General features: G+C 45.7%; 1 long non-coding RNA gene across 1 annotated transcript; it reads left to right on the forward strand.

The window, feature by feature from the left end:
* The first annotated feature begins 7,173 nt into the window (after nt 1-7,173).
* LOC140425788 (uncharacterized) lies at nt 7,174-11,301 on the forward strand. The gene is made up of 3 exons (XR_011948007.1): nt 7,174-7,333; nt 7,810-8,186; nt 9,992-11,301. It is a non-coding gene; the product is annotated as an uncharacterized lncRNA (long non-coding RNA).
* Nucleotides 11,302-14,858: the final 3,557 nt, after the last annotated feature.

A 14,858-nucleotide genomic window follows, 5' to 3' on the forward strand; every position in this document is an offset into this window, starting at 1 on the left:
CGTGGTCCAGTTAGAACGGGCCATAGTTGCAGGCATCGAGAGCATTGGTCTGGTGTTGGCTGACCTCAGCCAGTTATTGAGGGACCTGGCACAGTCACTGAATGATGTGGCCCAGTCCCAGAGGGACGTGGTCCAATCCCTGTGCTCCATGGCCACGAGCATCGAAACCCTGGCTGAGTCGACAGCAGGCCTCCAGTACTGGCGGCGCAAGGTAACAATAGAGCCCCTGGAGCAAGAAGTGGAGGCAGGGGATCGGGTGGTTGGCTGAGGGGATGGGGGAGGGGGTGAATGTGGGGGTGGGGTGGGACAACTGGCCTGCTGGTGGCCATGCCGCCCAGTCAGTGAGCGTGGAGGCGATTAGGTTGTTCTGTGCATGGCGGCGCTGACGCACACATCGTTCAGCCTTCTGTGCCTGTCCAGGCTCTATGCCCTGTCCATCCTGGCCCTCCTCCACAGACTCCTCATCAGACAAGGCCTCGCTTTCATCCTCCTCCTCCTCCTCCAGCATGTTGCCCCTCTGCTACGCAATGTTGAGGAGGACGCAGGCCACCATGATGTGGGAGAGACTCCTAGGACTATATTGGAGAGTGTAAGTAATAATTTGAAGGAAGAATGTAGTTTGGAACAAAATAAACAGAGTAAAGTAAACATATAAATAATATTAGGTAATGGAACATGGGGGAATTTCAGAGTGCTTGTAAAAGCTTGAAAAATAGCATGCACACAATGATGTATTATGTACTCTGGGATAACACAGGCTGCAACTGGATGCAGCTTTAACCAAAATATACTCCAGACCTTGAAGTTAGTTCAATCTGATTTATTGAACCAGTAGCACAGTTAGCACAGTTCTCTATGAATTCGACTCTCTGCTAACCTAAGTGTGGTTACTCTGTCTGACTGAACCAGACTAGCTCTTAGCCACGTGCTGGAGGTGTGATACTGTACATACACCCTGTCTCACTCTGTAGATGTTCATCAGTGGAAAGAGGCGAAATGTGAGTGCCTCGTGCCTTTTATAGTGAGATATCACACCTGAGTGTCCTGCCTGCTCATTGGTCATGTCCTGTTCTCTGTGTTAATTAGCTGCCTGTCTGTGCCTGTCTGTATATCATTATCTGCATGTCTGCATATCATGACATACAAAAGGTCAAAAGTTTGATAAAATTTGAGAAAAAATAGCGGGCATTGGAGATCGTTAAGAAAGTTGCAGTTTTTTAAATAGACAGGAAATAGCTATCAATTATTTTGAGACGCGAACGGTTTTTTGGAACCTTTGAGAAAAAGAGGAACAGGTGATTTTGGAGACATTGCAGGCCTGAATGCTGAGAGCCTGGAGCAAGGTGTTAAACGGCTTAAAGCTAGCACGCATGGCAGAGGAAGTTTAAAAAAACTGCGAATGGCTGAAATAGACAAAGATAGACACAGCTTAACGGTTTTTTAGACTTTGAGCAGAATGCACCATGTGCTTTTGAAATGTACGGCAGTCTTGGGCATGGAGCAAAATCGCAGTTTTAAATGTAACACATCTATTTTGTTAAACATGAGACAATGCTTTGTAATTGACAAGTGCTGGAGAGATTAATTAAAATGTATAAAATCTCAGAACGCCTGTTGCAAAAGAGACAGAGAGAGAGAAGCAGAGGAGAGAGAGAGAAAAGGGGAAGAGACAGGCCGAGCCATTCGCTTTGAATTTATTCTTAGATTCGATTGGAATCAGCTCATCGGTCCATGGGAATCGGAAGATGCTGGAAGACCGAAGAATAAGAACAACTACAAGCTATCAAGACAAACGAAAAATCGTTAAATAAAGCTCCTGAAGTCTGATCAACTAAAAGAGACTTTTAAATACGAAGTAATTTGTTAAGATTTTGTAAAAGCAAATAAAAATAAGTGTGATTTTAAATTTAAACCTGAAATAGTGGTTTATTTTCAATCTAAATCTGAAATAGTGGTTTATTAAAAATCTAAACCTGAAATAGTGGTTTATCCATAAGACTCACCTATACATCCTCAACAGGTCCAGACCCTTAAAGGACATTGAGTGGTAAGTGAGTTAGAATTCTTCCTTGTAGATTTGGGATCCTATTATAACTTGAAATATAGTTTGAAATAGATTAGTTCCCATCTGGTATCAGCAAGGGAGTCTAAGGGATAGAAGACCTTAGAGTGGCCAACTAGTTAAGAAGTTATAGGATATAGTAATTCAGAAAAGATTAATATCTTTAGTCTTAACGAAAGTTGACCATAAAAACACATGGCGCCCAACGTGGGGCCTCGAATATAGACGTTTCGAGCCAATATATGGTTTATATAGTCAAACCATACCCGTCGCATTATGTTTAATAGCGATTGCAATTTTAATCTTATTTCGGGACAAATCTGTGGATTGTGGGATTAGAGAACGGGGGCAAAAATACCAGTAGTTGAATCTCACTGTACTCATAACCCAGAACAATTAGTTAGCAACATTAAACTGGAATACGCCAGCCTGGTAATAGTCGGGTCCATTACCAATTAAGAAGGAAACCCAAGCGCTCTCAGTAAGGAAGGGAGGGTGACAAAGAAACCTAGAAAATCGGGGACGCCCTTTCTCACTAGGCAAAGTCACCTTCCTACCCTTAACTGATTTAAACCTGAAATATTGGTTTATTAAAACAGTTCAAAGTACTTCAGTACCTTGGGGGTAATCCAGAAAGGAGGGCCCAGCCTTAATCTCAGCGCTGCAGCAGAGAAGGACGAATTGGGAGCAGATAAAAATAGAAAATTTAAAATCTCGAAGTAATGGTCACCATGATAGCTCTGCTCCCCTGTAATAAGGGGGAAAGGGATGGTGAAATACAAGGATTGTGGAAAACCTTGAAACAAGAAAGATTAAGTTTGATCAGGGAAACTGCGCCTGATGGATCAGTCAGTTTCTTTGTCAGGGTACCAAGAAAAACCCAAAGTCGAGATCCAATAGGTTCAATGAAGGCATTATGTAAATGGGCAAATGATGGCCAAGCAAACAAAATGATAGAAGGAGGAGGCTTTACAGGCCTCAATTGTATGATGTATGTAAATGATCCAAAAAAACAAACCAGTTAGACAAGGAAAGAGGAGATGATGGTGAAGGAGATCTGGAAGTTCCGGAGAGGGTACTTCTAAAACCTCCAAGAAATAGGTGTTGAATGAAAAATGATAGGGACCCTCTCCACCTAATCCAAATTGTTAATTATGATTTTGCAGATGGAAAAAATACTCGGAAGATGGATAAGTGGAAGAAAATCGGCACGGGCAAGGATTGGAATACGCCTAAAAATAAGGAAGCTTAGGGTCCAGAATTCAAGTAGACTAGATTGGTTAAAATGGGGGGTGAAAATGTTATTGGGGGTTACAGTAATTAGTTTGGGAATATTAGTATGGCTAATCACCGTAGGAAAATCAAGTGAAGTGGGGTATGGAAAAATAGACACCAGATTGAATCACATAGAACATGTAATAAAAATAAGAATAAACAAATGTTCAAACATAACAGAAGAAATCATTAATTTCCAAGACATCCAAGAGATAGGGTTTAACGGTAGTATGTTAGAATCAAGAAAAAGTGTCAGTAACAACACGTTCAGTAAAATGTGGGGAGCGCTTACAAGCAGCCTGGGATACATGCTAAACCTATCAGACAGATTAAGGATTTTTAGACAATATTTGGGGAAAACTAATGGTACTCAATGGGACCCCAAGAAAGGGCAGGTTAAGATAGGAAATAAGATACCGAACAAAACCACCAGTAGGAGAATGAAACAAAATAGATGGAAGAAATGCCAGAAACCACCAATAAAAGGAAGCTTATGTGAATTAAAAACTAATCTCACAGGGTGGAACATTAGTGATGTATGGGTGAATGAAGAAGTTTTGAGCTAACTAAAGTAAAGACAGGAAAAGAACAGGTATGGGTAAAGGAAATAATGAACAGATTAGAAGGCCAGAACGAAGTCACTATAACCAGGAATGTATCGTTAATAGATAGAGGGATATGTTACGAAGCAATACGCCAAGAGGACGTCACAACCCAAATTTGTTTAGATAATCCCAATTCAAATAATAATAATAATAAAGATGATAAGATATCAGATACTCAGATGAAGACATGGTGGACCGATTTCAAGGAGAGGTTGGGGAACAGGTTACCTGGCATTGCCTGTGCTCCCATGTTAATGAGAGGTCTGGTGTGGCTGGTCATAAGACCAGAGGATAAGAACAAGGTAAAAATAGCACTGTACATTTCATTTCCATGGGTACATTATAGAGAAGAATGGGGGTTAGCTATAGATTGGGGGCAAAAAACTTCCGGACAAACAGCGAATATAGAAGGAATTATTGGCACCCGAGGAAAAAAACTAAAATTAGGTAAATTAGGAATATAGAATCATAGAAGTTTACAGCATGGAAACAGGCCCTTCGGCCCAACCAGTCCATGCCGCCCAGTTTTTACCATTAAGCTAGTCCCAGTTGCCCGCACTTGGCCCATAACCCTCTATACCCATCTTACCCATGTAACTATCTAAATGCTTTTTAAAAGACACAATTGTACCCGCCTCTACTACTACCTCTGGCAGCACATTCCAGACACTCACTACCCTCGGAGTGAAGAAATTGCCCCTCTGGGCCCTTCTGAATCTCTCCCCTCTCACCTTAAACCTATGCCCTCTAGTTTTAGACTCCCCTACCTTTGGGAAAAGATGTTGACTATCTACCTTATCTATGCGCCTCATTATTTTATAGACCTCTATAAGATCACCCCTAAGCCTCCTACGCTCCAGGGAAAAAAGTCCCAGTCTATCCAGCCTCTCCTTATAACTCAAACCATCAAGTCCCGGTAACATCCTAGTAAATCGTTTCTGCACTCTTTCTAGTTTAATAATATCCTTTCTATAATAGGGTGACCAGAACTGAACACAGTATTCCAAGTGTGGCCGTACCAATGTCTTGTACAACTTCAACAAGACGTCCCAACTCCTGTATTCAATGTTCTGACCAATGAAACCAAGCATGCCGAATGCCTTCTTCACCACCTTGTCCACCTGCGACTCCACCTTCAAGGAGCTATGAACCTGTACTCCTAGATCTCTTTGTTCTATAACTCTCCCCAACGCCATACAATTAACTGAGTAGGTCCTGGCCTGATTCGATCTGCCAAAATGCATCACCTCATCATCCTTATAGTGAAGGATGGAAAGTGGACATGGATAAGGTTAAGAAGATAGAAAGCGGGATGATGGGGAAAATAATGGAATTATGGCATGGTAGAAAAAAGAAAGATGTTACTAACGGATGGAAGGGTTTGGCCACCCATTCAGAAGATGCTGATGGAGAATGGATATTAGGTCCGTGTAAAGAACAATGTGTCAGCAGTAGTCTCTCTAAAAGGGCAATGACTTGCAATGCCTCTGAAAGGAGATACAACTGTACTGAGCAGTTGCACGAAGAAAGAATGGAAAAGTATCTCGTGAGACAAAGAGTAGCAGGAGAATTTAGTCAACTCGAGGCTAATGAAGGAAGTTTAGGCACAGCCTATGAGTTTATTGGATTTACTGAAAGAGAGCTGATTAAAATACTGGAAAAACCAACAACATGGACACCTGAATATACGTTAGCATTGGCAAAATGGTTTGGTGACTTCTTTATCAAAAATCCGTTAAAAATAGCGATACTATTAAGAGGGAGACTATCAAGAGGAGGGTAACTCTGGAACAGAGAAATTAAAATTGCATCAAGGGCAGTGAACACAGGGCATAGGGCTGTTGTTCCAATCCCTTGAGTGAAAACCAAGAAAGGATATAAATTTTTAGGAAAATTTAGTAAATGGGGAGAACCTACGAAGGAGATTGAATTTATACCATGGCAATGGGGGAATATGATGAGGATGAAAGACAGTAATCAGGAAAACCACTGTGTTTAAAAAGAGAACACCCTGAAACAGGGCCAAGTCTGATGAAACAGTTAACAACCAGATATGGGTCAAACAAAAAGGAAGGTGGATTAGCCACTTGGTATTTGAATAGAGCCGTAGGGACAGGAATAGTGTGTCTGGTAGAATGTTCATAGAATTTACAGTGCAGAAGGGGGCCATTTGGCCCATCGAGTCTGCACTGGCTCTTGGAAAGAGCACCCTATCCAAGGTCAACACCTCCACCCTATCCCCATAACCCAGTAACCCCACCCAACACTAAGGGCAATTTTGGACACTAAGGGCAATTTATCATGGCCAATCCACCTAACCTGCACATCTTTGGACTGTGGGAGGAAACCGGAGCACCCGGAGGAAACCCACGCACACACGGGGAGGATGTGCAGACTCCGCACAGACAGTGACCCAAGCCGGAATCGAACCTGGGACCCTGGAGCTGTGAAGCAATTGTGCCATCCACAATGCTACCGTGCTGCCCCATCATAATCGCTTATTGTCACAAGTATGTTTTCAAATAAGTTACTGTGAAAAGCACCTAGTGACCACAGTCCGGCGCCGGTTCGTGGAGGCCGGTCTGGGAATTGAACCTGTACTGCTGGCATTATTCTGCATTGCAAGCCAGCTACTTAGCCCTCTGTGCTAAACCAGCCCCTTTTTTTTAATGGAAGGATGGGACGATTTCAAGAAATGGGAATGGTGCAAGGGAGGAAATTGGAACCAGACAAGCCCAGATAACACAATTAACACTTGTATATCTGGAATAGGACACCTCCCATATTACCCCAGCTGGAGTAATTTAGGAAAAGATTCAATAGATGTAGGCATAAAAATTAAAGAAACAGTTAAAAAAGCAATCAAAATTGTGCTAAGTCCATTTCAATGGGTTTGGAACATTTTAACCTGGATTTTAAAAAATTGGTACTTGTTTGTATCAATAGCAGGAGGAAAAAAATCGCCATATTACTCTGGAGATTGGGAGTTTTTGAATTATGTCAAGTCTTATGTTGCGGATGTTGCAAAACGTTCGCTCGCAGAAAGAAAGAAAAATGATAAAACTGGCTACATATCTAAAAAAATTGAATGACAAAGCCTGAAGGAAAGCTTTACGGGTTAGAGATAACCCGAAACATCACATTATCACCGAACGAGAGACATCCGGTCACACATCCCTGACTGGACATGTGTCCTGGACGTCAGCGGATGGTGGTTCTGCGGTCTCCACGAGGCACATGCTACGCAGGGATCTCGGTGGACAGCGGCAACTGACGAGGAACCCATACACGCTTAATGAAAATGGCTTCAAATTTCAGCAATAGCAGCTTGATGACGGGTGCACTCCGCGAATATTGGCGGATACCGGCAGTAGAATGGGGGCATGCGAGGGTACGTGTTTTATTGATTGTGATATGTTGCACGATTTTCGGGTTGAAATGGTGGGATCAGAAAACTATATGGTCTCTGTTAAGTTTTCTGTTGACCTTAATGTATTAGAGGGATCACCAGGCGTTCAAATACTTTTTCTATCTTTCCATGGAACTGCTTTTGAAACGCTGGACTCTAAGATCCCCATGATACTTACAACTTTTCAATTGCTATCTACGTGTGAGGGGTTTGTTGGTAATTTTTGTGAGGGTGCGAGGACATATGCGACACTACCGCCCTTAGTATTCATTTCGGGATGTGCTGCTATTATACTTGTACGGCTATATAGAAAGGTAATGTGAAAAACATCATTAAGATGATTTTGTTTAAATTGCTCATGACGTCACGCGCTTTCTCCTTGTTGAGGGAGGAAATTTTACATTTAAGTTTGGAGGAATGCAGGAGATGGAAACTGATTCTTATGGGGTTGTATTTAGCAACAGGTGAGAATGGAGGTCTACATGGAGCCGGTTCGGTGTTGGGTTCAAAGTGAGGTTGCTGACTACGAATGGAGAATGGCGGAGGCGGATCATTGTCTCCAATGCGGCAAAAGGTGTTGTCACGGAGGGATGCAATGTACCATTGGACGCTTGTGCCCCGATTGCTATGAAGGGAAGTATAACATGCATATTTTAACAGACTATTATGTTGAGGAAAGGGATAAAAGTGAGATATGGCTAACTCTGCATACCGCTTGCTTCCCAGGTGGAGTTAGGAAAACGTGGTTTAGGACCATGTTGCGTGTGAATGGAAGTTGCCCGTTTGACAGTGCAGGAACGCTTGAACCATACCGCTTATTTGAACGATATGGAAGGTTTGAAGTCCATTCTTCACTTATTTATTTTTTTAAACTTTTATTGAAGTATTTGTAAAATTTTATAACGATGACAGAAAAAGAACAGTAAACATTAAACATTAACATGGTGAAAAAATAGACATTTCCCCAATTGGCTCTATCTTCACAGACCACATGAAATAAGATAAAACAACATTCCCCCCCCCCCCCCCCCAAAGCTGCTGCTGCCGACATTTTACATTTCTCCAAGAAAACCGACAAACGACGGCCATCTCTGGGAGAACCCTAGCATTGATCCTCTTAAGGCAAACTTTATTTTCTCGAGGCTGAGAAACCCAGCCATGTCATTGAGCCAAGTCTCTACACTCGGGGGTTTCGAGTCCCTCCATATTAAAAGGATCCGTCTCGGGATAGCAGGGAGGCAAAGGCCAGAACGTCGGCCTCTTTCACTCCCTGAACTCCCGGATCTTCTGACACTCCAAAGATCGCCACCTCTGGACTCGGCACCACCTGCGTACCTAGCACCGTGGACATTGCCTTGGCAAACCCCTGTCAGAACCCTCCAAGCTTCAGGCATGTCCAAACATATGGACATGGTTTGCTGGGCTTCCCGCACACCTCGCACATCTGTGTTCTACCCTGAAAAACTTACACATCCTCGCCATCGTCATGTATGCCCGGTGGGCCACCTTAAACTGGATTAAACTGAGCCTCGCACATGATGAGGACGAATTGACCCTACTTAGGGCTTCCGCCATCAGACCTGGCTCTAACTCTCCTCCTAACTCCTCCTCCCATTTGCCCTTAAGTTCCTCCACCGGGGTTTCCTCCGCTTCCAGCAGTTCCTGGTAGATATCCGACACCTTCCCCTCCCCCACCCAGGTACCGGAAACTACTCTGTCCTGTATCCCCCGTGGCGGCAGAAGCGGGAAGGCCACCACCTGTTTTCCCAGGAAGGCCCGTACTTGCAAATATCTAAAGCCGTTCCCTGGCGGCAGTTTAAATTTGTCCTCAAGCGCCTGCAGGCTGGGAAAGCTTCCATCGATAAACGGGTCACCCATCCTTTCGATACCTGCCCTCTGTCAGCTCTGGAACCCGCCATCTATCCTACCCAGTAGGAACCTGTGGCTATTACATAATCGGGGTCTAGACCGACGCGCCTTCCACCCTCTTCTGTCTCCTCCACTGTCCCCAGACCTTCAGTGCCGCCACCACCACTGGGGCTTGTGGAGTAACGGGCCGGCGAGAACGGCAGAGGTGCCTTTACCAGCGCTCCCAAACTGGTGCCTTTACAAGACGCTGCCGTCAACTGCTCCCATCCCGACCCCTCCCCCAATACCCACTTCCTAATCTTGGCTATGTTGGCCGCCCAGTAGTAGTTGCAAAAGTTCGGCAATGCCAGCCCACCCTCCCCCGACTGCATTCCAGCAACACTCTCTACGCGGGGTCTTATTCGCCCACACAAATCCCGAGATGATCTTATTCACCCGATTGAAAAAGTCCTTGGGGATGAAGTTGGGGAGGCACTGAAATACAAATAGAAATCTGGGGAGGACCGTCATTTTCACGGTCTGTACCCTCCCCGCCAGTGACAGCAGGAGCATGTCCCATCTTTTAAAGTCCCCTTCCATTTGTTCCAACAACCGGGTCAAATTAAGCTTATGCAACAAATCCCACTTCCGAGCCACCTGTATTTACTTACATGGAACATCAGAGCTTCGTAAGGCGATTCGGTTGGGTCCCGATTGGGATTTGACCTTGGCAGGACTAAACCGAGCTCCGTTTTGGTTATTACTGGACTGACGTTTGCTGTTCTGTTGCAGGTTGAGGACACTGGGAACCTGGTAGCCTGCGCCCTCCTGAAGGAGGTCTTTGCTTTGGGAGGGATGCAGCGCACAGCTATACCTGTTGTGTACGGTGCTTGGAACAGCAGCTTCATTTCAGTTTCTCGGCATTCGGGATGAAGGGTTCAGCCATTATTTGACCTGGTTCAGCCAATGACACAGTTCTGAAGGAATAACATTACAACCTCGATATTTGGGAAACTGTGGACAAGGTGAATGGATGGATGCGAGTAACATCTGTCAGAGGGGGTTGCGGGCATAGGAGATCGTAAAGAAAGTTTCAGTTTTTTAAATAGACAGGAAATAGCTATCAATTCTTTTTAGACGCGGAACGTTTTTTTGGAACATTTTGTAAGAGCCACGAAGAATCCAGCACGAGTTTTAAGGATACAAAATAATAACGTTTATTTACTATAACAATATATATATAATATATAACAGTAGCAGTAACTTCCCTTGCTACCTTCTCCTTCCTGCTGGTTCCTGAACTGGCCAGCTTATTTATACTAGGAGTTTCTCCGCCCCCCTCATTGGGGAAGTTCATACTCCCATAGGATTGTGGGATAGTCATTAGTCCCCAGCCAATCGTAAGTAGGCAGGTTATAACAAAACCTTTGAGAAAAAGAGGAACAGGTGATTTTGGAGACATTGCAGGCCTGAATGCTGAGAGCCTGGAGCAAGGTGTTAAACGGCTTAAAGCTAGCACGCATGGCAGAGGAAGTTTAAAAAAACTGCGAATGGCTGAAATAGACACAGCTTAACGGTTTTTTAGACTTTGAGCAGAATGCACCATGTGCTTTTGAAATGTACGGCAGTCTTGGGCATGGAGCAAAATCGCAGTTTTAAATGTAACACATCTATTTTGTTAAACTTGTTAAACATGAGACAATGCTTTGTAATTGACAAGTGCTGGAGAGATTAATTAAAATGTATAAAATCTCAGAACACCTGTTGCGAAAGAGACAGAGAGAGAAAGCAGAGGAGAGAGAGAGAAAAGGGGAAGAGAGAGGCCGAGCCATTTGGTTCGAATTTATACTTGGATTCGATTGGAATCAGCTCATCGGTCCATGGGAATCGGAAGATGCTGGAAGACCGAAGAATAAGAACAACTACAAGCTATCAAGACAAAAGAAAAATCGTAAAATAAAGCTCCTGAAGTCTGATCAACTAAAAGGGACTTTTAAATACGAAGTAATTTGTTAAGATTTTATAAAAGCAAATAATAATAAGTGTGATTTTAAATTTTTTTTTAAAAATATATTTTAGTAATGTTTTTCGATCAACCAAGAATTTCCCATTTTTACAACTTTGTAACAGTATATACATTGATCGTTTTTAAAATAATATATTAACTAACGGCAAATGCCAACACAAATAAAAAACAAAAAGAAATAGTAACATTGAGAAAATAAATATGAACAACAATTATGCAACGACACACAAAAAAAAACCAAAGACCCGAATGCACCGTCCCCCCCCGCCCCCTCCCCCCTGGGTTGCTGCTGTTGTCTTTCCTATTTTCCCTTATCGTTCTGCGAGATAGTCGAGGAACAGTTGCCACCGCCTGGTGAACCCCTGAGCCGAACCTCTTAGTGCGTACTTTATCCGCTCCAATTTTATAAACCCTGCCATGTCGTTTATCCAGGCCTCCACGCCCGGGGGTTTAGCTTCCTTCCACATAAGTAGAATCCTTCGCCGGGCTACTAGGGACGCAAAGGCCAAAACATCGGCCTCTCTCGCCTCCTGCACTCCTGGCTCATCTGCAACCCCGAATATAGCCAACCCCCAGCTTGGTTCAACCCGGACACCCACCACCTTTGAAATCACTTTTGCCACCCCCACCCAAAACCCGTGCAATACCAGACATGACCAAAACATGTGGGTGTGGTTCGCAGGGCTACCCGCGCATTTCCCGAACCTATCCTCCACCCCAAAAAACCTGCTCAATCTTGCTCCCGTCATATGCGCCCTATGTAGTACCTTGAATTGGATCAGGCTGAGCCTGGCACACGAGGATGAGGAATTTACCCTACTTAGGGCATCTGCCCACAGCCCTTCCTCAATCTCTTCCCCCAGCTCCTCCTCCCATTTTCCTTTCAGTTCCTCTATCATCTTCTCCCCCTCGTCTCTCATTGCCCTGTATATATCGGACACCTTACCATCACCCACCCATGCCCCCGAAATCACTCTGTCCTGGATCCCTTGCGCCGGGAGCTGCGGAAATTCCCTTATCTGTTGCCTCACAAATGCCCTCACTTGCATATAACGAAATGCATTCCCAGGTGGCAACCCGTATTTTTCTGTTAGTGCTCCCAGACCCGCGAACGTCCCGTTCAACAACAAGTCCTTAAGTTTCGCAATTCCTGCTCGCTGCCAAGATTGAAATCCCCTGTCTATCCTTCCCGGGACGAACCTGTGGTTGTTCCTTATCGGGGACCACACTGAGGCCCCCGTCACTCCCCTAGGTCGTCTCCACTGCCCCCAAATCTTCAGAGTCGCCACCACCACTGGGTTTGTGGTGTACCTTTTCGGGGAGAACGGCAGCGGCGCCGTTGCCAGTGCTTTTAAGCTAGTTCCCCTACAGGACGCCATCTCCAGTCTTTTCCACGCCGCTCCTTCTTCCCTCATCCACTTACATATCACAGACACGTTAGCGCCCCAATAATAATCACTCAGACTCGGCAGTGCCAATCCCCCCTCTATCTCTACTGCGCTGCAGGAACCCCCTCTTTACCCTTGGGGTCTTTCCGGCCCACACAAAGCTCATGATGCTCCTGTCCACCTTCTTAAAAAAGGTCTTTGTAATCAGAATGGGGAGGCACTGAAACACAAAAAGAAACCTCGGGAGGACCACCATTTTAACCGCCTGCACCCTGCCCGCCAATGACAGGGGCACCATATCCCAACTCTTAACGTCCTCCTCCATCTGCACTACCAGTCGCGTCAAGTTAAGCTTATGCAAGGTTCCCAGTCCCTGGCCATCTGGATCCCTAAATACTGGAAATCTCTTGTTACCCTCCTCAGCGGCAGCTCGTCTATTCCCCTGCCCTGTTCCCCGGGGTGAATCACAAACAGTTCACTCTTCCCCATATTCAGTTTGTATCCCGAAAACTCTCCAAACTCCCTGAGTGTCTGCATTATCTCAGGCATCCCCCCCACTGGGTCCGCGACATTTAACAGCAGATCATCCGCGTATAATGACACCCGATGTTCTCCTCCTCTAAGTACCCCTCTCCACTTCCTGGAGCCCCTCAGCGCTATGGCCAATGGCTCAATTGCCAACGCAAACAGTAACGGGGACAGGGGGCACCCCTGTCTTGTGCCCCTATATAGTCGGATGATTGCCTGTTCGTAATCACACTTGCCACCGGGGCCCCGTATAGGAGCCGAACCCATCTAATGAACCCCTCTCCAAATCCAAATCTCTTCAGTACCTCCCACAGATAGTCCCACTCCACTCTATCAAATGCCTTCTCTGCATCCATAGCCACCACTATCTCTGCCTCCCCCTCCGGTGGGAGCATCATCATCACCCCTAACAACCTCCATATATTGGTATTCAATTGCCTCCCTTTAACAAATCTTGTTTGATCACCATGCACCACCCCAGGGACACAGTTCTCTATCCTTGTCGCCATCACTTTGGCCAATAACTTGGCATCTACGTTCAGGAAGGAGATAGGCCTGTATGACCCGCACTGCAGCGGGTCTTTGTCTCTTTTCAGGATCAGCGATATCGTCGCCTCCGACATCGTCGGGGGTAGTGTCCCCCTTTCCTTAGCCTCATTGAAGGTTCTCGTCAGGAGTGGGGCCAGCAGGTCCACATATTTCCTATAAAATTCCACCGGGAACCCATCTGGTCCCGGGGCCTTCCCTGCCTGCATGCTCCCGATTCCTTTTACCACCTCCTCTACCTCAATCTGCGCTCCCAGTCCTGTCCTCTCCTGCTCCTAAATCTTCGGGAACTCCAACTGGTCTAGGAAATGCGTCATTCCCTCTTTCCCTTCCGGGGGTTGGGCCTTATACAGCCTGTCGTAGAATACCTTAGATACCCCGTTCACCCTCTCCGCTCTCTGTTCCATCCTTCCCTCCTCGTCTCTAACTCCTCTGATCTCTCTCGCCGCCCCCCTCTTCCTAAGTTGTTGGGCCAGCAGTCGGCTCGCCTTCTCTCCGTATTCATACTGTACTCCCTGTGCCTTCCTCCACTGCGTCTCCGCCTTACCCGTGGTCAACAAGTCAAAGTCCGTGTGTAGTCTCCGTCTTTCCCTGTATAGCCCTTCCTCCGAAGCCTCCGCATATTACCTATCCACCCTCAAGATCTCCCCAATCAGTCTCTCCCTTTCTTTACCCTCTTGTTTCTCCTTATGGGCCCTTATGGAGATCAGCTCCCCTCTAACCACCGCCTTCAGCGCCTCCCATACCACTCCCACCTGGACCTCTCCCTCATCATTAACCTCTAGGTATCTTTCAATACATCCCCTCACCCTTCCGCATACCCCCTCGTCCGCCAACAGTCCCATGTCCGATCTCCAAAGTGGGCGTTGCTCCTTTTCCTCACCTAGTTCCAGATCTACCCAATGTGGGGCATGATCTGAAATGGCTATAGCCGAGTACTCCGCTCCTGCCACCTTCGGGATCAGCGCCCTTCCCAGGACAAAGAAATCTATCCGGGAGTACACTCTATGGACGTGGGAGAAGGAAAACTCTTTGCTCCTCGGTCTAATAAATCTCCAGGGATCCACTCCTCCCATCTGCTCCATAAAGCCCTTAAGCACCTTGGCCGCTGCCGGCCTCCTCCCGGTCCTAGAACTGGACCGGTCCAGCACCGTGTTGAAGTGTCCCCCCC

This window comes from Scyliorhinus torazame, chromosome 6, assembly GCF_047496885.1.
Source record: "Scyliorhinus torazame isolate Kashiwa2021f chromosome 6, sScyTor2.1, whole genome shotgun sequence".
Lineage (NCBI taxonomy): Eukaryota > Metazoa > Chordata > Chondrichthyes > Carcharhiniformes > Scyliorhinidae > Scyliorhinus > Scyliorhinus torazame.